This window comes from Patagioenas fasciata, chromosome 3, assembly GCF_037038585.1.
Source record: "Patagioenas fasciata isolate bPatFas1 chromosome 3, bPatFas1.hap1, whole genome shotgun sequence".
In the NCBI taxonomy this organism is placed as follows: domain Eukaryota; kingdom Metazoa; phylum Chordata; class Aves; order Columbiformes; family Columbidae; genus Patagioenas; species Patagioenas fasciata.
Window position 1 is genome coordinate 94517882 of NC_092522.1, and position 25310 is coordinate 94543191.

The following is a 25310-nucleotide window of genomic DNA, read 5'->3' on the forward strand; positions in this document are numbered from 1 at the left end:
ACTGGCAGAAAGTTGTGTGCCTGACGGCTAATAGCAGCTGAGCGCAGATGTTTGAAGTTTTATTCATATCTAAAACTCTGTCAGGCACCTAAACCCTTGAAGTTGAGAGAGTCTTAAGACGGGAATTGTTGATGTTCTTTGTATCTGCATTACTAGATTTCTGAGGAGGTTACTGTGAAGTCATTCACTGGAGATTATGGCATTGCATGAAAGGAACGTAACATTGGTCCATAAATCAACAGAAACAGGAAAGCACGTTCTCTTATCTGGTTTGTTAATCCAACTGTTTGCATATATAACCCTTAGCACCAAGAACTTGTACTGCATAAAAGTACCTTTTATAATAACAGAACCTAGCACAGCAAGTACATTTTGCAAATAATATTCCCCCTTTTAAATTCAAGTGTGTAGAAAGTAAGTTTTACATTAATCTCAAAGGCTATTTTTACCTTTAACACTTTGCGCTGAATGAAGCAGGTTGGTAGCATGGTCTTGATCATCATTAGTCCCACAGATGCCTTTCCTCTGTAACCATTTGAAATTTAAAAGAATCACGAGTTGGAGTGCAAATGCATACGGGTTTAGTTGCATTTTAACATACTTGCTGTCAGGGTGAGCCCAAGCCATCCTAATGTGACATGATTGACATAATCCAAAGGGGATTAGTTATTAATACCTTTGAAAAATAAAGACTGGTCTTGCTTCAGTGTTTTTCTTCAATGACAGATGTTCAAAATTAAAGCTTTTGTGGCAAGTTGATTATAAACTTTCTGTGAGTCTAAGCAACTGAGAGCTGTTCTTGGACCTGTCAAGTTACGTTCTAATAGCTCTAATTTTTAGCTGACTACAGAAGCTATATTTATCCACTGGGGATTTTCTTTGCTAATAAACATCAGAAAAGATTTTTTTGTATAGGAAACCATTTCCTGTCCCCTTTTCTGTAACTTCTGGGCAATTATTTCTGCTGATCAGGAGCAAAACAGAGTTACAGCACTTGTTTGTGTCTGTAGAAGGCTGTGTAGATGTAGTACTTAGTCACTCTTTGTGACTTGCACTGGAAATTTTGAGGTGAAAGTGAGGAAAGAGGATAATTTTAATTTCCCAATGCCAGAAGCTAACAGTAGGGTTTCTCTCTCCTTGTGCCCTTTTCTTACCTGTCTCTGGGCTCTTGCGTGAGGCTGTGTTCTAGCTGTTTCAAACCGGGGTTCAGTCCACTTTTTTCTCTTGCAGGACTTCACAGTGTGTGCGCTCTTTGCTATGTCAGTGTTGATTTCTGTGTAGTAGTTATTGAGCATTTTGATGCTTCCGCAGTGGCTTAGCTAGGACATTTTTGCCGGTAAGCCCTCTCCCATTCCTTAGGTGGTCCATCTAAGGCTTTCTTCTCTCTTTGTAGGACTGAACTGTTTTTAACTTGGTGGATGTTTTTTCCAGGTACCTATTAGCCTCTTGCAGCTTCTGCTTCTGGAAAGCTGGGAGAAAAAACATTTTCACACTGATGAGAATACAGGTTAGGAGAAATTTGGAAGTGTAACATTAACAGGATTCAGGTTCGTGGCCCTGCCAGCATGATGTCAGCATTTTATCCAATAGGTCAAAGTATTTAATTACAAACTGTGGGAACAAGCAAGTGTTTAACTACCTTGAGGCTGATGTTCAGCCTCATTCTATTCCCTCATGCCATAGGCCTGGTCATACTCGGGGAAAGGGTCTATTGGAAATAAATGAAGAATGAAACTTGAGTAGGTGCATTGCCCTGGTCTGTACGTGTGCAAAGGTTAATGCATTTGCTGCACATGAACTCTAGTTTTGTTCTTTAAATGTTGCTGTTATGCTTTACTTGTGTAGTGCTATGAAGAAACAAGCCTTTTCTAAATTACTTTAGTGCATGGTGTTGTTAACGAAAGTTACTTTCTGCACACTTCTAGTGGATGTGTTACTTAACATAGTACCCAGAAGGTCTCTTGCATCTAGCACTAATTTCTAGAAATGTTCAAGTACCTTTGGGACAAGAGTAATCAATGCATTGGACAACCTCATAGGCAAGAAAGTGTAAGCAGAAGCCTTGCAGACTCTTCTGCAGCATCTGGGACTTCTGCCGTTCACTATGGAGCACACTAAGTAAAAAGTTTGTGGTCTGAGGCTGTATTTTTTTTTGATCTATTCAAGATGAAAGACAAACATTATGATTGTGCTAATTATTCTGAGAGTCTTTATGTCCCCATTGTGTGTTTGAGCTCTGTACAAGAGAAGTGATGGGAAGAGATGGGATGGGTGCTGTGTCCTGGCTATGGGCAAGCAGAACTGATTCCTGCACTGATGACCTGACCCTGGAATCAGAAATATGAGGGTAAACTTGTAGCATGGGAGGTGTGGTTCACGGCACCAACACAATGGTCAGAGTTCAGGTCCCTGCTTTTCTTCAGGAATACAGAGGGTATAAAATACATTCCCTAGAGATATGACTTGCAAGAAAATGACGTGTTTTGAATAAAGGACATAAGAAATGTGGGTTAGGAGGAAGTTTGCAAAATACAGGACGAAACCATCCTAGAAATTATTGGGGGATGTTGCAGCCAAGTTTTGTGTTTGAAGATGGTTCTGGTCAGCCCAAACAGCTCCTGCATGCAGGAATCTTGAATATGGACTACCTGCTGCCCATGTCCCTTGTGCCAAAAGCTTGTTCTCACTGCAGCTGTATTTTGCCTTCCCTTTAAATAGGGACAATAAGATTGAATAAGATGTCTACCATAGGTGGTTTGTTCACCATGTTAAATTTAAGTAAATGTTCTTTGCTAAGCTTGGAATCTGGTGTGTTGAGCTGTCTTTGGTCACACTTCTCCCAAATAACCATGAAGTGTTATTGCCATTGAGGCTGTTTTCTTGTCCAAGATGTGCTCTTTATTCTTGTGTTGGCCCAGTACGTGGTCTTCATGTTTATCTGAAATGGAAAACCACTGACTTAAGTCCTCTGTGCTGGGAACTGACACAGTGATGCTTACTTACGCACAGTTTTGGGCCGATCACCTGCTTGACTCCGCGGTGGAACAGCAGCGCGCACAGCGCTCGGCTCTGCCAACGAGCAGAGTGATGCTCTGAACCCCCTGGATGTCACCCGCTTCTGCCAGCAGACCTGAAAGGACAGCTGAGCCTGTTGCACCTTCCGTTCTGGCCAATACTGAAGGTTTATGGGCTTCACAGTGATGCCCTCGTGACTCTGAAATGTGGAGTTGTAAACACTATATAAAATAAAATAAGACTATTGTTCATTTATTCTATAGCAGAGCATAAATATCACTGATATCCATCCTTAACCTTCACTTGTTGCTGGAGCTGGTTGATTGGCAGAGATGATCTGTTTGTCAAAGGCATCCTCATTTCATGTATTCACATACAGAACTGGTTTAGGTACCATCAAAAGGTGTCAGGAGTGCAAATCAATAAATAATATATTTTGAGTAGATATATTTCAGTTAATAAGCCCTACCTACTGCATTTCTTTTGTTTTTGTGGTGTACTCATAACTGAGATTTTGGTACTGTCGTGTGTATCCTTCTGCTTCTAGAGGTTGGTTTACTTTAGTTCCTCTTGTGTTGTTTCCGTGCTCTTCTTAATATCTCTCTGTTTCTTTGATTTTTCTCCTAATAGTCTGGTTCTGACTTGTGGGTCTCTCCATCCATCCATCTGCAATGGGGTTCTGTATGTCCCTTTTCCTCCAGAGTGATTGCATGAATAAATCCCTTCTGCACCTTAAAGGCTTAACTAGGAGGCCTCTGGGGTTTTTGCTTTCTGAAGTGATGCTCAATCTCAGATTTATGGTATGGTTAGTTTTCCTTGTGTAATCTGTGTGTTTAAGACAACAAAGAAGAGAAGTTGTTAAGCTTGTCTCTGGTGGGAAATTTAACTACTTCAATATAGGTTCTGAATACTTATGCTGCCTTAGCAGTTAACCTTTATCTCCTCTAATTGAGAAACAGCTGCATTCAGGAGTAATGTGTCACTTTAAACACATTCTGAGTTTTAAATGACTATACCAGAAAAGGGCATGGTTTTAATAATGGTTGTTAAAAGCTATCTGACTTTTTGCAGACAGTCCTAATAATTAAAAGTACGTGATCTGAACTACCGAACTTCTGGAATTACAATAACTTCTGTTGATGTGTGCATTACAGATTCCTGGAAATCTGAGGAGCAGTTCTTTGGCAGCTGAAGAATGCAATTCTCTCCAGAGGTGTGGGTATCTCGAGTGAAGGGGATGACTGAAGTAGCATCAGCTGGTACCCAAGAAGTAAGTTCTTGTTTTTTCCCCAGATGTTTTTCTTCTGAGGTGCATCGTGGTATTCATTCACCTAGATGGATTAAAAATTGATTTAAGGTCCCCAGTGATCAGACAGCAGGGAGAGACTCTTGGGAAGAGGTTCAAGAAAATGCACTACACATTGTTCATACTTTTTACCAATATTTTTGACATGTCGTTCCCAAATGTTTGGTGTTCTGTATCTTATTCTGTGCGTAATTTCAACTGGTTGTCTGCAACTGCCTACTCTGTGCAGGGGAATCCTGCTCCCTCAGGAATTTTAGCGTGAGTTCAGATGCAGTTGGGAGAACCGGGTTCATCGGCAACAGTTGGAGATACTCATGCGGTGTCATAACAGCTGTGAACTTGAGTTCATATAAGTAATATGTGCTTAATCTTCCTATGCTGCCAATGACGGGAAGAGGAGGAATAATTTTTTCCCATATTTAATGATGATCTTAAAGATTTGACAAGCAAATTTGAAAATGTACACTACAAAGCAAGTTAGGAAACAATTGCCATCAGTTAAGTTTTTTTCAGGTTCTGTGCAGCTTTGAATTTTCACTTTTATATGCTGGTATTCCGGTGTTATTCTAATACGATTAAAAACTAATTTACCTGTCTGAGTTTGCACGTCACCTCATCTGTGTGGAAGGTAATGGAAAATGCAGAGGCCTTGTTTTTGAATTCTAGAAGCATTTGGAAAATCTTGTTTTAGTTGCTTTTTTGTCTTATTTTTTTCCCTTTTTTTCTCTCATTTGGCTTGGAAATTTCAGGAGAGTGAGAGGAAAACAGTTGGATTTTTATTTAACTGAACAATGCTTCAGTACCACCACTTTTTCCTTTTTTCCTTCTGTGACATGAACTGTTAATTCATGAAAACATTGAAAAGTTAGACTGTTGTTCCTTTTTTCTTACCTGTATTTGTTCAAAACATTGTCAAGATCAGTGTGTATTGATATTTGAGGCTTGGACACTTCATTCCTAAACACTCCTATAAGAATGCTGTACAAATGAAAAAAACAGCAGTAAAGATAGCTGACTGCATTCTCTTGCCATACCGTGTGACAAAATGCCTCACAGTTTTAGACTGACCTTGCCTTGACTTTCATACAGATATAATCTGTTTGATGTCTTTTAAAAGTGGAAAGGAAGCCATACATGGAGTGGAATTGCACATTGTTGCTGACATAATGTCCTTCATCGAATTAATTCAAAGCGGTAGGATTTTGTAGTCTCCCTACTTTTTTCCCACTGTAAGTTGTAGATTTTAGGCTGGTACACTTACAAATAAAAGGCTAGTTTCTGCACTTTTTGTTTCATGACCAGGTGTAATTAAACTGAAATATTTTCATTCGGCAATTACGGATCTAAGGATTTTTTTGTTGCCCCCTCTTTTTTTTTTTTTTTTTTTTGTTTTACAATCCATACAGATTGACTTTTTGTGTTTTTCTTAGCTGTCTTGTGATAAACAAGATGGAGGTTGCCGGAAGAGGAGCTATTTTTTTGCTCTTCTTCGAAAGTGTCATTATGAGGAAATACGTTTTCTTCCCCTCGTGTCCTTCAGTAGACCTCACGCAGGGATGTCCGTACCTCCTCGTATTGGCAACTCTGTGAAGTTGGGCACCTTGCTGCGAGTTTCATAGCTTGTTGCGATAGCTCTGCTGAGGAGAGGGCAAGTGGATCCAGTGGCTCTGGCGTGGTATATAGATGCCAAGTGCTAGGAATTCCTGGAATGTGGAGTTGTGCGGCACTGATAAAGTTCGCTTTGTTTCCTTAGTGACTTGACCCATTGAGAAAATGTGGTTCCCTAGGGAAGCTTTAATAGCTCAGAGTTGGTACTGAATAAAGTGAAAGGCCCCAACATAATTCTGCTTGTTTTCACCTGCTGCCTGAAAGATTAATTTTCTTAACCTTAGTATAGAAAATATAACCCTGAGTTTTGAAAGTGATTTATAGCAATCCTTTACACTAATCAGTTTGAGTGAATGCGCTGCAGGCTTCTGCGTTCCAGCTATGGTCTTTTCATAGCCTGCTCGGTTTACAGTGCGGTAATTTCATTTGGGGACAAGAAAGTTTTTCAAGGAAAAAACACCTTCTAATTAGAGTGATATAATCACCCTGCTTGCCTGCTGTGGTTTCATATGACTTCAGAAAAATAGTTGAGTGATTAATCTTTAATTTTCCCCATCATTAACTTAATAAGGAAACAGGAGATAGAATGAAAAACAAACAGCAGAACTGTACAACTAGGATATTATTATGCCAAATCTTTTTGGCTTTTTCATTTGGTGAGAAATGCCGTTCTGACAACTATGTGAAGAGTAACAGCAACTGGTTAGCTCAGATAATTTGTAGAAATCTTCCAACAGGTTTGAACTTTATTGGAGCCTTTGCAGAGCTTGCTATGCCACTTCCTACCTCTTCCCCACAATGCCCTGTGGGCTGGGTGGTTTTTTTCCACGGTTTTATTTGGAAGCAAATGTTGCATAAATTAACTTCTAATATCAGATAATTCCCTTGCATCCACTTTTCTGTGGGGAAGAAAGACATCCCAGACATTGTAGTGAAATCCCCTTGTAAAGGGTTTGGTTCTATTTTCGTGCCGTTTGCTATCGTTAGTCACTGTGCTGCTGATAAGTGAACTTAGTTGTGGAGTAGAGCATTTTTTTGTCATGAATGTGACAGGATTGCTGTAGTCTCCTGGAGAACAAAACTATTGCAATGCTGGAAGCAAGCTGCTCTTTTTCGTACATCTTTATTTTAATTTTTAGCGGATGTAAAATAGGCAACATAAATCTAGAAGTGTAATGCTTGAACAGAAAATATGCTTAGCTGTTTGCAAATGTTCCTCTGGAAGTTGTACTTAATTTCATGTGTAAATACTTATGAAGACGGTCCCATGTACATCTGCTGGCAGCAACACAGCAACAGAAGTTGTAGCGATCTTGACTAACCTGCTCGGAGGCCTCTGCATGTTAATAACATAAAGTAAACAGCTGAGGAATGTGTATTGCTGTTGACAGTGAGCGACTGTAAACATCCTCGACTGGAAGCTGTGAAGCAGCAGATGGGGCTTTCAGTCGGATGTTTGCAGCTGCCAACTGCCACAGACGTCAAGAAATGTTTGACACCTAAAGCATAGTTGTCTGTTTAAAACTTCTATTTGGTGTATCACAGGCATATGAATTTAGGCCAAACTTTTCCATGTGCTGCTTCATCTTTCTTGTGATGTCTGAATATCTAGAAGTCACCTAGTCTATGGCAGAAAAAAGAGCAAAAATGAAATCAATTAAGTTGTATTTTTAACTGCAAACTCAATTCTAAGTTTTCAGAGGTGAGATTTCGTGCAACTTGCTTGGCTTCGTTTCTAGACTCTGCTACAAAGTTTTTACGAGATTATCACACACATTTAGCATCTCTGCAATGGTTCATTTAGAATTTGAAATCTTAAGCCTTATAGGAAGCAATCGCTTACAGGAGTTGTGGAAACTAGAAATGTACCGATTATAGCAACCATGGAAAAAAATTTAAAAATTCCTGGAAGAGGCCCAACCATGCAAACGATGAGGAGGTCAGGGAGATTTCATGCAACTGAGTTCACCTCTGACATATCACAGCCACTCAGCTGTTTGAGGTTCAGTGATCCTCCTTCTTCTCCCGCTCCTCTTGTTCTCCTTCCTGCCTCCCTTCCAAAAAAAAAAAAAAAAAAAGGCGGAAGTGGTAAAAGCTGATTCATACTTTTTTACAAGTTAGTTGAGACCTTTTTAAGACTCCAGCCCTGCGAACTTGCTTTATGTGTGAGTGGACCCCTGTGCTTAAATATGACCCCAGGACATAGAGAACAGCTTCTGTGATTTAACAATGATTGTTATCCTACCAGAAAAAGAGCAGTGAGGTTGGAGCACATAACTGATTTAAGTTGATATGGAAAGCACTAGCGTACTCACTCTTGAGAGAAGATATGCATCTTCTTGGTATATATGTTAAATATCTAGCCTTTGGTAAAGAGAGTTTTGTTGTTAACTTGTTTTTTCTTGTAATCAGTACCCTTCTCTCTCAAATACGTATATATGTTCATATAAAAATGTGAGAGGCTATAATCTAAACAATCTGTCCCATTACATTTCACCTAAGATGCAAATAATTTAAGACTCTGGAGTTTCTGACTTTTTTTAAAGGAGCTTATGTCCTGGTCAGCATTCTTATAAAACATCATTGACGTGTAGGTAGCTAACACAGTATCTGGAATGTCAAGAAAGCATGCTCTGTGTTTGAGGAAATGTCACTAATCCATGCTTTGCAGATAGCTTTTGGTGTAGACTTGTACATTTGCCATAGATGCATAGTATATTGTATTTCAGTAGTGCTTGAAGGCTCCTGTTAGTATTAGCACTGTGCGTCATGTTGTATGCTTCACTGTTAGTAGTAAGGTATGAGCTCTCCCAATGAAGAATTACAATCTAATTGAAGACAGTGGCATCAAAGTGGAATGTAGATAATGTGGTCAGAGGGCAAACGGGAAGAGTGAGAGGAAAACCACCAGGAGGACAGAGGGTTGGGCTCAGTAGTAAATGCCTGTGTGTGCAGGTGGCTCTGAGTTGTTTGCTTAATTAAAATGGAGGAAGACAAAAGACGTATCTTCTCGGCCAGTTGTTTGTCTGGCTATAAATATCTTGAAAGATGATGGCTTGGTTGGATGGTATGTGGATTTGAAGTTAGGACAGACACTGATGAAGCCATGTTTTTAGGTTGATGTAAGAGCGAGCAGATAAAATGGACAGAGGTTTCCAAAAGCCTTTTCTTGCAAATCTAAGAAGCTCTGAAAAGCTTGTCATGAACTCAGAAGAGTCAATATGAATGCAATATTTGACTTAAAACCATTGCAAACTTAGTGACATACTGACCAAGTTCAAGGCCAAGATAGATGTCAGAGTTAGGGCTTAAGTTCATTGTAGAAGCAGCTGAATTTTTGTGATTATCTATGGCAAAAGACAAACAAGAATTACTGATGATAGTCAGGTTATATTTCTGAGTTATAGAGATGGGTGTTACTGTTGACAAAGTAGGACAATAATAGAGACATGTGGTTCAACACATAGCAAGTTCTTAAGTGAGTGCTCCTGCAACTTTTCTGGGTTTAAATCTGCCTTTATTGCCAAACCAGAGAATGTTCTAAGTGACCTTGTAATTAAATTCATGAAACTTGGACACACTTGCGAAACACTATCTAGGCAGAGGATTCTTGACATAGTCTTCTCATCTGGAAACCTTTCTATATATTGGAAGAAGAGGATTGAGCAATAGGAGAGAACTTGCATAGGCAGAGTATTTAATATCAAAAGCATTAAGTACCTCCTGTGAAGATTTACATATTGATAATATTTGTGCTTTGACAGGAAATTCTTTCAATACCCATTCTATTACTCTTCTTCCTGAATTACGTACCGTCTCGAAGTTCCGCGTGTTTCCTCTTGGAAAATGCAGTAGTATGTTTGGACTGTTTTACTCAGCCTCTAATCTTACTACCTGCACATGAGGAGTTTTCTTCCAGAAAAACAGCTTCAGACACATAACTTGCCCTTCTGCCAGCTATCTCTTAAAACCCACTAGGGCTAAACTTCAGCAGAACGTTAGAGCAGTGATCCTTAATTTCTGCCTGTGGTCGAAGCTGCTTGCTGGCCTTGTGTTACCCAAAATGCTGGTCTATGTTGTCTTACCTAGTACTTGTTGAGGTCACTTTCACTTGGAAAGCAGCCCTTTGCTTTTGGGCCCTGGCTTCCATATTTGGGTGGGTCAAGTCAAGCCCTCTACACCCCTCTACTGAATTAATGGAAGTATTCTTAGAAGGGCCTCTTCCCTCCCTTGCCGTGTTTGAAAGGGAAGAGCAGTTCATGTCTGAGCGGTCCCTGTTTTGACTCTGCTGGCCAGGAAGGAGGCAAGAAAAAGGGCAAAGTCAAGCAGCACCACTTACCCATGTATGCTGTTAATGGAAATCATCATTAAAATGACGGAGCAGCTGTTGGAAAAGGCACAATCCATCTGCCTACATATGCACTTGTTATGAGGAGAATACAGTTGATGGTGTGAATAGAAAGCTTTCAGTACTGAGCTGACGTTCCTACTCCAGCCACACTCAAAACAGATATGTGCTTTAAATCTTTGCTTAAAAAGTGACAGCGTATAACAGCCACGCTTCTTGGAGAGTTTTTTTTTTAATGATATGTGAAATAGGCGTTACACAATGTGCTTGTTCTGTTTAAAAACACAGCCGAAGAAGATACAACGAATCTGAATTGGAAAGGATGACTTTTTTCGAAGTGAATTTGACACATAACTTTTTTCCCTTTAAGCAATAACTTATAAATTTAGATGCATGAAGTAATTCTCTTTTTTTCATTGTACTGATATATGCAGACTGTTCTGTTTTTTTCCTAAAGCTTCAAACAGTTATTATGAAACAAACAAATGAACAAAGGATATGAGAAGGAAGCCACGTGCCGTGCAGTGACATAGTGTTTTTCCAGATGATGGCTTGAGGCATCTTTTTAGCTGTGGATGTAAACGTAGCTTCTTTTATTTAACAATGCTTCTCTTGATTTAATATGGATAGGCAGCATTTTGCCTCAATTCAGACTTCCTGTCATTGGTACTTGATTTTTTCTTGTGAGTAAATTGGAGATATTTTCAGTAACTTTTCTTTGTTGCTGAAGACTTTTTTTCTTTCCCCCTGCCCCGCCCTTGTATGCCCTTTGATTAAATACATACCTCTTTGATAATGCAGAGCATAGAAAATTAACTCCAGAGCTTCTGCCTATAGCAAGGCAAGAAGATCAGTAGAAGAGAGGGACATTGCTCAGAGGTGGGTTTTTTGCAGTCTCTTCTGGGCATCCAGGTGTATTTCAGTCAGCAGTTGGTCTTTCAACGCCTGCGTGCCGGAGTTCTGAGCCTCTTAGTTGCACTCCTTTCTTTCTTCTTGCCCTAAGTGCAGAGGATTTGCGTTTAGCTGTCCAGAATGCTGTGCAGATCTCCTGTCCCTTTGCTTTCACCAGATCACTCATCTCCTTGCTTTCCCCTGACTCGCCTTTCTTTATTCATGAGATGCAACTTAAACTGCATGCTTTTGTTTTCAAGGCCATCACAGCCTATACATGTATTAACTCTCACATCCAGTTGTCCTGTAATGTTATTCTCCCTTACCAGCTTGAACTTTTTCAAACTTTTCAAAGTTTTTTGCTCGATTTCAGAAATAAAAGGCTAATCAGTCAGCAACCTTTCTAACTACTTTGCTGTAGTAAAAGCTTTGAGAAGAGTTTGTGCACTCTTGTGAAGGCCATAGGCTGTTCAGAGATCTTCTTACAATAATGTTTATAATACTTTGTTTTTTCCCTTGCCCTCATCACCTTCTGTATCCTTTGAGAGTAGGATTAATATTTTCTTATTGCAGTGTTGACTTTGCAGAGTTGATAGCCGCATTTCTGACATGTGCTGCCATTTCTGGGGAAACTGCTTTATCCTCTGCAGAATGGTGAAAATATTTTACTTCTTCCAGAAAGGTTTTAACCAGTGCAACATGTATATCCTTTATGTTCCTTTATATATATTTTTATATATCTACATGTACTTGAAACAAATTGTATCAAGAAATTCTACTATACAAGGCTGATAGACTCTGCCCTGTATTTTTGTGTGTATACACACACACACACGTGTACATGTATTGGGGAAGAAGAAAGAGGCAAGGGAGACTGTGCAAATGTCTCAGGTTTTTTTCCACCTGTTGCCTTGATGTGCATGCTCAGCACAGTAAACCAGCCTTGTGTTCTAGAATTTCTTAATACAATTAGTTTCAAGCACTTTAGCTGTGTTTTATTTGTGACATCATTCCATGAAATATGTACTCATCTGAAGGTCTTGAAAATTATTGATTTTAAAAAAAAATAAAGCAACTAAATATCTAGTCTGTTTACATTAAGAACAAGTGTTACTGTTCCTTTAGAGCAAAGATCTTATTAGTGTGTCAGCAATTTAATGTATGTAGGCTAGATTGGACTGCGAAGCTCCTGTTTTGATTGTTGAAAGCTATGTAACCTTAAATCCTTTCTGCATGTCTGATGCAATGCTGGGATTCGTAGCAGTGATTAATTCTATAGCTATAAATGCTCATCAGCAGCATCCTGAAGTGTTTTCAAAACATATGGGTTTTTTTAACAACTTGAACTAAGTGGTGAAATAATGGAAAGCCTATGCGAGACACATTTAGAACAGTACTTAGTATCTCCTAGAAACTATACCTGCAGTGAGGGGTTTTGGTCTTTAGTATGGATAGTGATGCCCTTTGAGACATCATAGCTGGTAATTGAAGCTTCTGTGTAATGCGTGGAAAGCAGTGAAGGGAAGGAAACTAACTTAGATCCTAGACATACGGGGGAAGAACCCAACTACAAGCAGTGGGGAAAAGAGCATGAAGTAACACTCAAATGGCTCTGCAGGGTTGGCACAGTGTCCTGTGTGCTAAACCTTCTCCAAGAGTTTTGCATGTGCAGCAGCATCTTCACAAATACGTCAGAGACACAGATCGAACACACTGGAAGTGGCTGTACATATTCTGCAGAGCTTGTTAGGTGAGGCCCAGGGCTGTGACCCTGCAGGTGTACAGCTTTGACCAAAGGTGACCTTGGAAATGGTATAGCAGCCATTTGGGAGGTCACATAACTACAGGTATCTGTGAATCAGCTAAGTACCTCAAATATGGTTACTTGCTTATTTTCTGAGCAATTAAACTTCTTCACAAAGAAACAAATAGGAATTAACATTCTGAAAGTAAATATGGTTGTGTTTTAATGTGGAAGAAAACGCTAGATATGCATTTTCTTTGTTCCACAGTAGGTATGTGTGGTTGCCATTACCTTTGAATACTCTGTGAGCATCTAATTGTTCCCGAAAGTTGGTAGGAAATACCTATGAAAAGGATTCATATTGCTGAACTTACTACAGCTGTGCTGTAGTTAAGTATGTCTGAGATGGACTGTTTAAGGCTTAAGTTAATAAAGAAGGAGAGGCCCTTTTACAGGATAACTTATATAATTTATTTTAGATATGTATTTAGGAAGAGGATGATTTGTCCCCAGCCAACATGCTTATTTCTCTCCTTTATATTCAAAGTCAGTCCAGGATAACTAGTTCAGGTGTGGGTACCATGACTTACAGAAGTCCCTATGTGGTCGGATGAATACAGTCTTTTTTTCTCAAAGGAGGAAATTCAAAAGGTAGAAAGCTTTTGAATAACACAAGGTGAAAGATGAAATATGAACAGAAAAAGCGGAGCACTTTGGAATGGCTTAAAACAATGTTAAGAGTTGTGGAAGAATCCACAACCAAGGGAGACAACAAAGATAAAATGTCTGAGAATAGAGGTGGAAACTGCTCTTAAAAATATTCTTTCCCTTCCTTCTGCCACCAGAAATCTATAAATAGATGGCTGTCAGCTTTTATTCCATGAATATAAATTATCAGATAATGAAGCAATATATAAAATTAGTAAGAAAATTACATGGATGGAGGGAGGATAGCTGGACAGTCAGAGAAAGAGAGATTTTTATTAGAAACAAAAGTCACTTTAATGTTGGTGCTCCAGGTAGAAGTCATAGAGCAGTCCTTCAAGACGACAGTACTAAATAGATTTGCCAGGTATGTGGTTACAAAGCTAGATTTTAGTCAGATACAAAAGTTGATGGTGTTCTTCCCACTTTAGCAAGCCAGGAGGATGTTGAACGGCAGCTTTTAAGATATGACATAATTTAGAAGATGCAAATAACTTGTATCAAGGAGTTAGAGAGGAGTAATGTGAGAAACTCTGTGGACTGCTACTCTAAAATTAGAGTACTCCAGATTACAGATAGGAACTAAGTTGTGCCAGGACTTAACTGAGTAGAGTACACAATTTCTTATAGGCTATCAGCTTGGTATGGTTTTGGACAGAAGTACTGAAAGAGGACTTGAACCAAAGTAGGTGGGCGGAGTAAAGAATGCTGGGAAATGGAACTCATCTGCTGCGTCATCTTTTTATTTTATTTTGTATTAAGTCAGGAAGATTAGCAGCCTCATACAAACACTAGCCTTTATGATGTATTTCAGGGTATTTGGCAACACAAACATCCTGATGGAAAAAATTGAACTAGTAAAAAGTCTAGATAAGATGTATCAGAGGGATTAAAAGTTGGTGAATGAATTTAAAACTACGATTATCATTGAAGAATTGTTATTGAGTGGTATGTTTCCCTGGGGTGGAGAGAGGTAGGCATTGATTCTTTATCTTCTCTTGGTTTATTTTTTTTTTTGTTGTTTTATCTAGAGAAAACCAGAAGTATTCCTGTTAACTTGGAAGTGAATTAAATATTGGAAAGGTACAGTGAAGAGGGGCACAGGTCATACAGTGGCCTACTTGTATCTCTTAGGAAGCAAGCTGGTACTGTTCATCTTGAATGCAACCAAAATGTATATATACACATTTAGAAATCAGAAATTTAGGATATGTTTATCCTTGATTTTTCTGTTTGTGAAAAATACATTGTCTTCTGAAAATCAGGCCTTTAGGATTTATCTCCACACAGTCAGCAAAGAGTTCCAGTTTTGTCACAAAATGTAGTTGTGCTCTTTTAACTCCTAAAGAGGATCTTCAGGGTCATCTCGCAGCTTGTGTTGGATGATATTTTTGAAAGGAGTAGAACTTGGCTATATAAAAATAACATGTTAAAAGTGTTGTTTGAGAGTTCAGGGAGTTGTCTGGTCTCAGACCTGAAGTAGCTGAGCTACAGGTCAGTTTTAACACTTTAACCCCTATGAACTGAGGGTAGCAGATCAAATTCCTTAGTCAATCAGTCTCTGATTTGTTTTTTTCTTAAGTGTTGTTCCGGGTGTTCAAACTAGCCAAATTCTCTACAACAACAAATGTTTCTACTCCTCCGAGCATACTGAACAAGTAAATAAGTCCAGTAAAATCCAAATGCAATCTGACAAGCCAAGATACTGGTGGAAATACTTGCCAAAATGGCCTTGGCAAAAGCTCTTCTCTATTTTCAGTAGATTTGGAATGAAATCAGACAAGATCTCAGCTCTCTCTCCATGGGAATCTTGTGACTCTCTTAAATATTCTTACTACTGGGTGAATTTCGTGTAATGAGTATAGTTATAGAAGCACTGGGAGCAGGGTAGTTTCCTTGCATAGAGCGTCCCTCATCTTTGAGCTGTGAGAACTGGGTTTATAGCTACATTAGCAGAATCATTCCAATGCTTGTTAAATAAATGGGAAAGGAGAACCATGTGTGATTGTAAATGTTACAGTGAAGGGACAATGCTTTCTCTGGTGTTTAAAAGTTAGTAGCGGTTCTGTCCAAGTCTGGCCTTGGTGAAGGTCTGTAGACAGCATGCGTCAGGAGGGTTTCTGGGTTAACAGCCAGGAGATTAATGTTCTTCTCTTGGAAAAATATCCCAGAAGGTGGAAGAACCAAATAATAATGGAAAGAAGTCTATACTAATACCCTCTAGTGTAATTTTTTTTTTTCCTTCAAATTTCCTGTGGTGCTGGTAGTAGCACAGATACATTAGATTAGATGCTATTGTTTCAGTTTCGGCTGTTTGCTAGCCGTCGGGAGCAAATGGTTTGGGGCGTTCATTAAATTTTCCAGGTGTACATGACAATAAGAACCTTTAGGGTAATGGGAAACAGCATTTTTACACTTTGTTCCAACAGTAAGCAGGTAAAGAAAGATAGATCGATAACAGCAAACAGTAGCATTGGGGGCAGGGGATGAATAAATTGCAGTCTAAAGAGAGCAAGAAAACTGCCATGGAATTTGAAATCTGTCATAGGTCTTGTTTCCTCTCCTGTTTAATTTCTAATTTTGTATTCCTGACCTGACAGTAGAATATTCAGGCTGTGGCAAGATGCTGGTGTGCCCAGTAATGATGCCTAAGATGGATGTTCTGAGCAATTTAAATGCAAAAAATTAGACAGCATCTCCCTCTGGAGGTCTTTAAAGGCATCTCTTGTCTGTGCAGGGAACTTTGTACTTATTTTAGTAAGACTACATCATTAAGTTCCTAAACCTTGGAATTATCCTGGATACTGTAGTCACTTCTACCCCACTCAGCACGCATGTTCAGTAAAAATGCAATATATGGCAGAACCAGACTGGTCACAGGCTGGATGGGAGAACTAACATGTTCTGTATGAGTGGGTTTTATGCACTGTATTAAAGAAAAGGTGGTTAAGAGAGTTCATGCAGGCAGGTTATATAGAAGACTTTGGCATAAAGGTTCTAGTCTAATCTTCTGGCAACTGAATCATGGATCTAGGCAAGAAATTACATGTGGCTCCTTCTTTAGAAGATGGGACCCCAAAGAAGTCACTGCAAAGGCCAAACCTCTCACATAGCAACAAAACCCCAATGATGAAAAGCCTAACACTATTCTACAAGTGATAGCTATATTCTTGTCACTTGGCAAAAGAATAAAGGATGCATTCTGTTCATGACTGGTGAAGAACATCTAAGTTTTATACTTCTGCACCGAGTTTCTATGTTCTTTCTCTCATCCTAGTCAGTGAAAATTTAGTTGATAGAGTCAGTGGGGCCTGGATACCAGTCCTCTGGTCACCTGCCTAAACCTAGTGCCAGTTAGGATCTCTAAACCGTTAGTAAAAATTGCATAATACTAATGGATACAACCTGGGACCTGCAGGGTTTACAACAGAGGCAACTTGAAGTGAGGTGGAATGCCCAGGATGTTTAAACTGACAGCAGGTACATGTCTAGGTACCTGAACCACATCCAAAGTGTCTGTTGTAGTATAAGCTGAATCTTTCTGTAGGCTTTTTGACTGTAGGGGAAGTTTGTGTCTTTATATGGTTTAGATGTCTTACAGAGAGTTGAATCCTACCCTAAATGTCTTTGTCTTATTCTTCTCTACTCTGTAAATAGCCAGGCATACCTGTTTGGATGAAACCTTTGTAAGAAGCTCCTGGAAGAATCAGAATTTTGACAGAGAATGTCTAAACAGTGTATTTTTTATAAGTCTATGCAGTGTTATTATACATTGTGGTAAAGTGTTGACAGTGTTCAAAGATAATCTGGCATTTCATTCCCAGAGTAAGTCTCATTTCCCTTGAGTAAGTCTCTCAGGATATAGTATGGCTTTTATTATTTTTGAAACTATATTGTCCCTCCTGTCTGTTGTCTAATCCACATGGAAGTTTTTCCTCTAGATGTATGTAGAGCACGTGGGAGCTCTTGTAAAGTTGCTGATGCTGTGTTTGTCCTCTGCCATCTGACAGCCTGAGAGAGGAAGCTAAGGGGTTTCAATTTCAAGATGGATCAAGTAGAGCATATTGGAAACCTATAAACAAGGAGTCTGATCTCCTATCTTTTTCCTTTTAAGTCTGCACCATAGCAACTATCTACACAGAAGGATTTCATGTCTTACAGGAGGAAATCTGTAGAGAATCCTTGTTCTTTTTTTTTTCATTTCTATCACAAAGATATGTTATATGAACATTATCTGGTACTGTCTTGGAAAGTTAGGTGTTTCATTCCTGGGAGGAACTGACTGCAGATATCAGCGTGGTTAAAAGATCTTATTTTTATGTTATGCTTCCCTCCATGTCAGTATACTGAGTTGAGAATCCAATGGTAAGGGACCTGTGAACTCATACTGAAAGGTAATGTGCAGGTTTTCTAATATAAGCATTTTTCCTTCTCAATGGGAAGATCTGCTGGTTTTCCACGTTAGTTGAATGGAAGTAAATTTGTAGCTTTAGGAAAAGGAGAATGTGAGTGTTTCAGTACAGAGTTTGAATAATTATAATTTGAAACCGAACACATTTTTGCCTTGGGCTTTTTGCAGTTGTTACTTATGAGGACTGTTATTTTGGAATGATTTGGATCTTTTGTCAGTATTGCTGATTTAGGATTGGTTTAGCCCTTATGTTGCCAAGTAGATATATGTTGAAGTGAAGAGGGGCAACTGTTTCTCATTAGGACACAGACAAAAAGCTTCAACCATAAAATAAAGGTATGGAAAGCATCTTCCTTGCAGTAGTGTCAGCTGGACCCAGTTCTAAGCCTGTCTGTCTACTGCCTTCCTGTGGTTATACATGTGGGTTTGTTGGTTGTTTGGTTTTTTTCCACTGCCAGCTGCCTGTTTGGTGTTGGTGAGAGTGCTTGCACAGTGGGGCTGAAGCTTTACGTATTCCTGCCTGGGTGCTCACCCTCAGGTGCACGTGGTCTGCCTGGTTTTCAGAAGTGCTTATTGTCTACAACTTCTCTTGACTGAGTGTACTCATTCGTTGTAGCTTAAATAGGTTTAAAATGCTTCTAGGAAGGGTATCTGGTGCTTTAAGCCCATCAGACTTAGGGCACATGCTGTCTGATGTCTTGGGACATGGGTGACAAGACTTGGTTGTAGCACTGTCAATGCTTCTCTTGCAGAGAAGCTTTCTAAACCAGTGGCAGACTACACTTGCTAGGTGTATTGGGTTACGAGGTAGTGTTATAGGCAGATATGCATTCCCCTCCATGAAAGCTGTAGAACAGCCAAATGCTCCTAACGGCACCTGAAGGGTGTCTGCTGTCTGTTTTAGATACCAGTGAAGTGTCTTTGTTCCTAGAGATGCAGTAGGTCCTAATAAAACTCTCGCTGTTCAACCTCTAATGTATGACTACAGGATTTTTGCTTTAAAAGTAAGTAATTTTAAACTTTTTGAAGATGTTTCCACGGCTGCATCAAATCTGTTCTGTCGTATGAGGTGAGTGGAAACAGCATGTGCTAAAAACTGCATCATGAACTAAGTCTGGGTTGCGACATACATCATATAGTGAGAAATAGTTTGTATTGAATTTTGGTTGCTTACCGAAAAGGACACCTGAAGGTATAAATCCTCTAATTTTCATTGTAAGGAATAAATAATCTCTCTGATTTCCTTGCATTTTGCCAACATTTTGCCTTATGTTTTCTCCTCTTAGGAGAGAACTGTCAGCTGGTGAGATGAGAGTTTTTTTGAGCCAACCGAAAGGTATCTAATGTACCTTGAATGCAGTAATTCTTGTAGGCTAGCATATTATGTTTTTCTACTATTTGTTTCAGAGCTCATTTTAAATTTCCAGTTACTTTAAACTGAATGAGAGTAAAATGTTTGCATTTTAGAAAACAAGGTGTATGCTTTCAAATCCAGTCAGAGAAATTACTATTGTTGCAGTAAATTCTGCTGCAGAAAATTTGTATCAACTCCTTACTTTTCTAAAGAATCTGAAGACACATGATGTAAAACTGAACATCATTTGTTCTTCACTTCCACATTTATAATTTTAGGATGGTGGATTTTGTTGTTTTAAAAATTAAAATGTGCACCTAACTTAACTTTCAGCTTCCTCTTCGGTTCCCATTTTAGCATCTCTTGACATTCCTCTTGTCCTGGTGCCGTGTCGAGAGGTGTCGTGGTGCTGGGCTCTCCAGAACAAAGTTTCCTGCACTAGAATGAACAGCACCAGGACAGATTTTCTGTTATGAAGAAGGGTGTATATGTTACCATGCTGCTTAAATTCAGTTTTTGACCTCTGCTGAAGTGGCAAACGGTGGTGACAGAATTGTTTCTGATACTGTCCTGCAGTTGCTTCAGTCAGTGCCACTTGTGCAGCGTGATGGAACTGTGAGCAGGCAAATGTCAGTCGCTGCAACTTTGAAGAGGTTGTCTTTGTACCTAGAAACATCAGAATAGAAGGAAGACATCATGGCTTTTTTAATCTCATTACAATTATATTTAGTGTAGAAGGTAAAAATCAGGATGTTGCTGAACCCTCCTGAACATGTTAGTTGTTCAGAAAAGACCCGTAGAATTGCAGCACTGGTCAAAAATATCTCCAGAAAGGAAGTACCCGAGCTGCTTACGTCCCTTTCTTCTCACTTTAATATTTGGCAGGCTTTCACTTAGCTTGGTCAGGAAATTAATATGGGGTGGTAGCTGGAGAGGTCACTTACATCGAGCAATCTGAAATACTAACTGCCTGCTCTCATCTTTAGCCAGGAAGGGCACAGCCAGAACTGTAGGCGGTCACTTGATTTTTTTTTTTTAAATTTTTTTTTTTCCTATGCTGCTTCTAAGATTCCTGAGTATTGTAAGACTTGGGAAAGAAACTGCTTAATATCTTGCAAATTACTTTTAGTGAGAAGTAGTCTGCTAATTTTTACAGCAGGGGAGAAGCTCTGGAGGTGAGTGGCATCATTCCAGGTTAACACGATGATTCACAGCCCAGAGCAGGGTAACAGGATGCGATTTAGCAGCCTCCATGGGGGAGGAGGTATGGAAACTTCTAAAAAAATTATTTCCATTGCCAGGCCATTTACTTAGAAAAATTATGTGCCAGAACCTGTCTCTGCTCTTATCTTCTGCTGCTGACCCTTGAGTTTCTTCCTGCTTCTTGGATGCAGTCGGGATGTCCATGTTTGCTCTGACTGATGCTTCTTTGCCTCTTGCTTCCTAGCAGCCATGTGTGTCACAGTCGGCAGTTGGGTTGTAGGGCTGAATGAGGGAATGAGAAAAAACACATGATGCATTGTTCTGATTTCAGCTGGGTTAGACTTGATTTTCTTCCCAGTAGTTGTTACAGTGCTGTGTTTTGGATTTAGTTTGAGAATAATGCAAGTAAACGGCAGCGTGTTTAGCTGCTTGCCAGGTTAAACCACGACATGGATTTTTCTCTTATGCCTGCTTGCCTTGTCTTACACATTAAGATTTACAAGTCTGATTCATATGCAAAGTGCATGCTGAGAGCAGCTTTCTGCTTTACTCCTGTGTTGGTAACTGAAAGATCAATCACCAGATGGACTGGGTTTCCCAAAAGTTATAATTCTCATGAACTTTGTGAAGCTTGGAGTTTGTATTTATATATCCTACTCTTGGATTATAGTTGCCTGTATTTATTTGTTTAAGTATGGGTACAGCGTGTACTATTTTCATGTACTATTTTTGATCACTGTATTGTTCCACTTCCTTAAAATAAATAAAATAAAAATAGACTAACACTTAGCAGCATGCTAAGTGCTGAAAGGTTGATGCTAATTAAACAGGGTTGTAAAAGTGCATGTATGAAGAAGTGCACGTGGTGCTGAACCTTTCTAAATACTTCAGCTACTGCTGCCTTTAGGCTGCCCAAACTTTTAGAAAATATAAAGTATTTCAGTGCATTAAAAAAAATAATCAAAAAAATACAACAAAAAAGTGTTCCTCTATTTTATATTGGCCCTGCTTGGGCCTCTCATTTGTACATGCGTAAGTTAGGCAGCAAGAGGAGAGGTGGGGATGGAAATATAGAACTGTTGCTAAATCGGTACCTTTCAGTTCCTTTGTTCAGCATAAGATTTACTTCACAGTAAAATAGATGTGGTTTTTAAAGAAGCCTCCATATAAAATAACTAAAAAAAAATCAACATGTGACTAATGCTTAATTTACTCCTTTTTCATTAAAAAAGAAAAAAATTGCCTTTTTTTTTTTTTTTTTTTACTTTCAAACTATTTTTGTTCCAAAGTATCTGAAACTCTCATATTGGTGACATTGCTATTTCTGTAAACACTGTCCCTGGGCTGGCTCCGGGACTGTGTTTGTTCAGAGCGTGAGTTGGGAGACTCCCTTCCAAGGGAGGAAATGGGCCGATGCGCTCAGCTCTCGCTGGAGATTGTTCACATCCACAGGAGCTGGATCCTCTGCAGGAAAACAGAGCTTGGAGCTGTGCCACAGCGTGTCCGTGATGTTAATGAGTGGGAGAAGCCATGTGCTCATTGCCTGCTTCAGCAGTAATCTGCTAATTCAGGGGAGGAGGGAGAAAACAAAGTGGAGTTTGACAAAATTTAAATGCGATACCTAATCCTGTTAGCACAGGGAGGGAAAAGCTTTGTGTTGCGACGGTGCGGTAAGATAAGCTATTGAATTTACCTGAAATCTATGCATTGGGAAGAGCCAGATCAAATGGGATCTGGATCCATGCCTTGTTTCAAATACATCGTCTCTGCCAAACAGAAACCTCAGCTGGGTTTCTGTAAAACTGAAGCCCTGCTTGTTTTCATCCCGCAGCAACTGTTGTTTAATACAGATGAGCAACTTGATCTTCTTGGCCTGCTCACATACCATAGTGATGAGCCTCACCAAAAGACTAATAAAGAAGTTTTAAGCTTACTGCCTATTTAGGAGAAAAGAAAGTATGTTCAGGTGAGATCTGTTACTATCTTTACGTTCAAGTGCAAGTTTATATCCTTGTTTCAGTTTCAGGCTTGCTACTTCAAGTAATACCTATTACTGCTCTTTTTTTTCTTTTTTTTTTTTAGATGTTGGTAATTTGGTAGCCTGATCTTAAAATGTGTTGGCTGAGTGTGTAAGCTGTCAGTCAGGTTGCTGGACGTGGCTGCAGCACGTGGTGGTGCTGGGCACGGTGGTTTGTGTGAGCTCCCTGGTGGAGTTTGGGATCGCAACGGGTGGGTGCACTGGGGGGAACACGGGGCAGGGCAGCACTGGTGGGTCTGGTAACCCAGCAACACCAATTTGTTGCTTAAATCTTTTTCTGTAGGCAGTGTGAAGAGGAGAGGAGGAAGGAGGACTGTGAGGGAGGCTATGGGGTTGGAAATTGCATTTAAGACAAAATGTAGAGGAAAGCACAAATGAGGCTTAATAGAAAGTGTAGCGAGTGGGGCAGAGGCTGACATTGTGTTGACTGGAAGTAGAGAAGATGTCTTCATCGGGGGAAGGATTGTTGTAGACCTTGATAGGCCTAGACCATGACAGTAGCTGCTGTTCAATGCAAGTGAGAGAGGGTAGCCATAAGAAGTTGTAAAGGGGCGACTTCTGGCAGTAGTCTTCTGAATGTGTTACAGTCACAGCAATATTTTTGCTTTTCCTTCATTGGAGAACGTTGTGTGAAAAAGAACCTGGAAGAGGAAGAGTCACCGGATGGGATGGAAATGTAAGGATCACTTGAAAGGCCTGCAGTTTAGATTTTCTGCATAACGAATCTGTAGGACTGGGTGTTTGGCTGGTTCTGTGGAGTTGCAAGTATTAATGATGTATTTGAGTTGGCAAGCTTATTTTTCTTCGAGTGGAGGAGAAATGAAGAAAGATTTCATATGTAACAATGGACAGATTTGGAGTAGAGGCAGTTTTCTGGACCGTGTTCACAAAGGTGGCAATTTTTCTAAAATTGAAAAGTAGATCACCCAGAGACTGGATGTCCAGAAGAGCTTTTCAGGATCTCTGCTATAAAAACAAATGGAGGATCTTCTGATAGAGAAGAAAACAAACAAACAAACAAAAAGTAGCTGAATAACAGGACTAGGTCTGGACTGTTACAGAAAAGATGACCGACAACTCAAAATGCAAGGGGATGAAATAGTGCAAATATGTTTGGACTTTGGCAAGAACACTGTTAGCTAAGTTAACCTGAAGAAGGTCTAGGGTGGAAATAGAAAAGTGAAACTTGAGGCAGCTACTGTGCTTAGAGATTAAATGAAAATCTGGGTGGTGAATGAAGAGGTAAGGAGATTGAAGGATCTAAGATGGGGAAAGTAGCTGAAGGATGGAAATGCCCTAATAATGCATACTCTTCCATAAAACTTACTTGTAAATCCTTAAAAAAGGGATGTCATTAAAAACACATGAACCAACAAAACTCTTTTGCCATTGTTATAGTAACCATAAGTGTTAAGCAATGCAGGAAGCATTTCCTATTGCTAATTCTTGCTCTGTGAGTTTGGTAGCACTCTTAAACCAATAGCAGCAAGAAAAATTGACTGTATGAATCCTTTAAGCATTGTGCCAAACCTCATTCCTGGTTGTCTATGTAAAAATGACAACAATTCAGGTCGGCAATTTCCCTTTTTTTAAAAGCATCTTTATCTAGAACTTCTTTTCAGTAGAGGAAAAGAGATGCAACCATCATATTCTGCTCAATCGTGCAAATACTGTCTTGTAACTATTGAACTGCCAGGCTCTATCAAAGTCTCACAGCTTGGATGCCACTTGTCGCCGTACATTCAGCAGCAGAGCTGGCTGCCTGGTGGGTGCGGAGGAAAGGGCAGAGGCCAGCAGAACATAGCGTAGGTAATTTAGAGAAAGGTGCAAAGCCCCTTTTGATGCCGAAGGCTGAACTTTTAATTTAAAGATTTTAGGAAATTAAGTTGTGCTAAATAGTAACTGACTGTAAGCTGCTTTCTATTCAAATTTTGCTGCTGATGTGAAGTAATAAGTAACTTTTAAGTACAGCTTTGCAGCTTTGTTCCTGCAGAAGCTGAAATTCTTCTTCTTAAAACTTTGATTTTGAAGAGGTTACATTTCCTAGGGAAAAGGGGCCAGCTATTCTGTTATTCTGACGTACTGTGGAAGCTGGCTGTTGAGTCATGTACTCCTGATGCTAGTAATGTTCTTGAGATTTACTGAAGACGGGATGACTGGAATAGTACTGGTCACCTGGATGTATCAAACTCAGCCTGGGCGAGCAGTGTGTGTAAAACAGAGGCACTTGGCTTTGTTTTAGCATGTTTTGAATGTGCAAAAAGTGGGGGGGAAGGACTTGCTGTCATAGAAACAAGTGTTTACGCGTAGAAAATTTGGGGGAGAGAAGTTAACAGAGGGAAACTATGAGCCTCGAGGGTCTTTGTTACAATTAGAGCCAAGATTCATGAATTAAAAATTCCAGTTTAGAGAGTGCTTATAAATTACCTCTTGTTTTAACCTGACAAAGACTTGCGAGTTGTATGGAACAAAATAGGAATTGTGCAAAGGTTTCCTGATGAAACTCAAAAGCAAGGTGAAACATGCTTGTAGGTTTTATATTTAATTAAGCACTTAGTCAGATTTGCAACAGAACTTGCCGTCCCTCTGGAGTCTGTGATCAGGCTCCTCGGAGAGAAACTCCGGAGACTACATTGCTTGTCTGAATCAGAGGGAGGTTCCAGGGCTTAATTTAGGTACAAAGTTAG

The 25310-nt window shown here is 39.6% G+C and overlaps 1 long non-coding RNA gene across 2 annotated transcripts in view; it reads left to right on the forward strand.

Annotated features, from left to right (window-relative positions):
- Positions 1-25310, forward strand: part of LOC136099607 (uncharacterized) — a 67268-nt gene that overhangs the window by 3428 nt on the left and 38530 nt on the right. For both annotated transcript variants that reach the window (XR_011738468.1, XR_010651106.2), the window contains exon 2: positions 4170-4285. This is a non-coding gene — a long non-coding RNA (uncharacterized lncRNA). The remainder of the gene's footprint in view (positions 1-4169; positions 4286-25310) is intronic.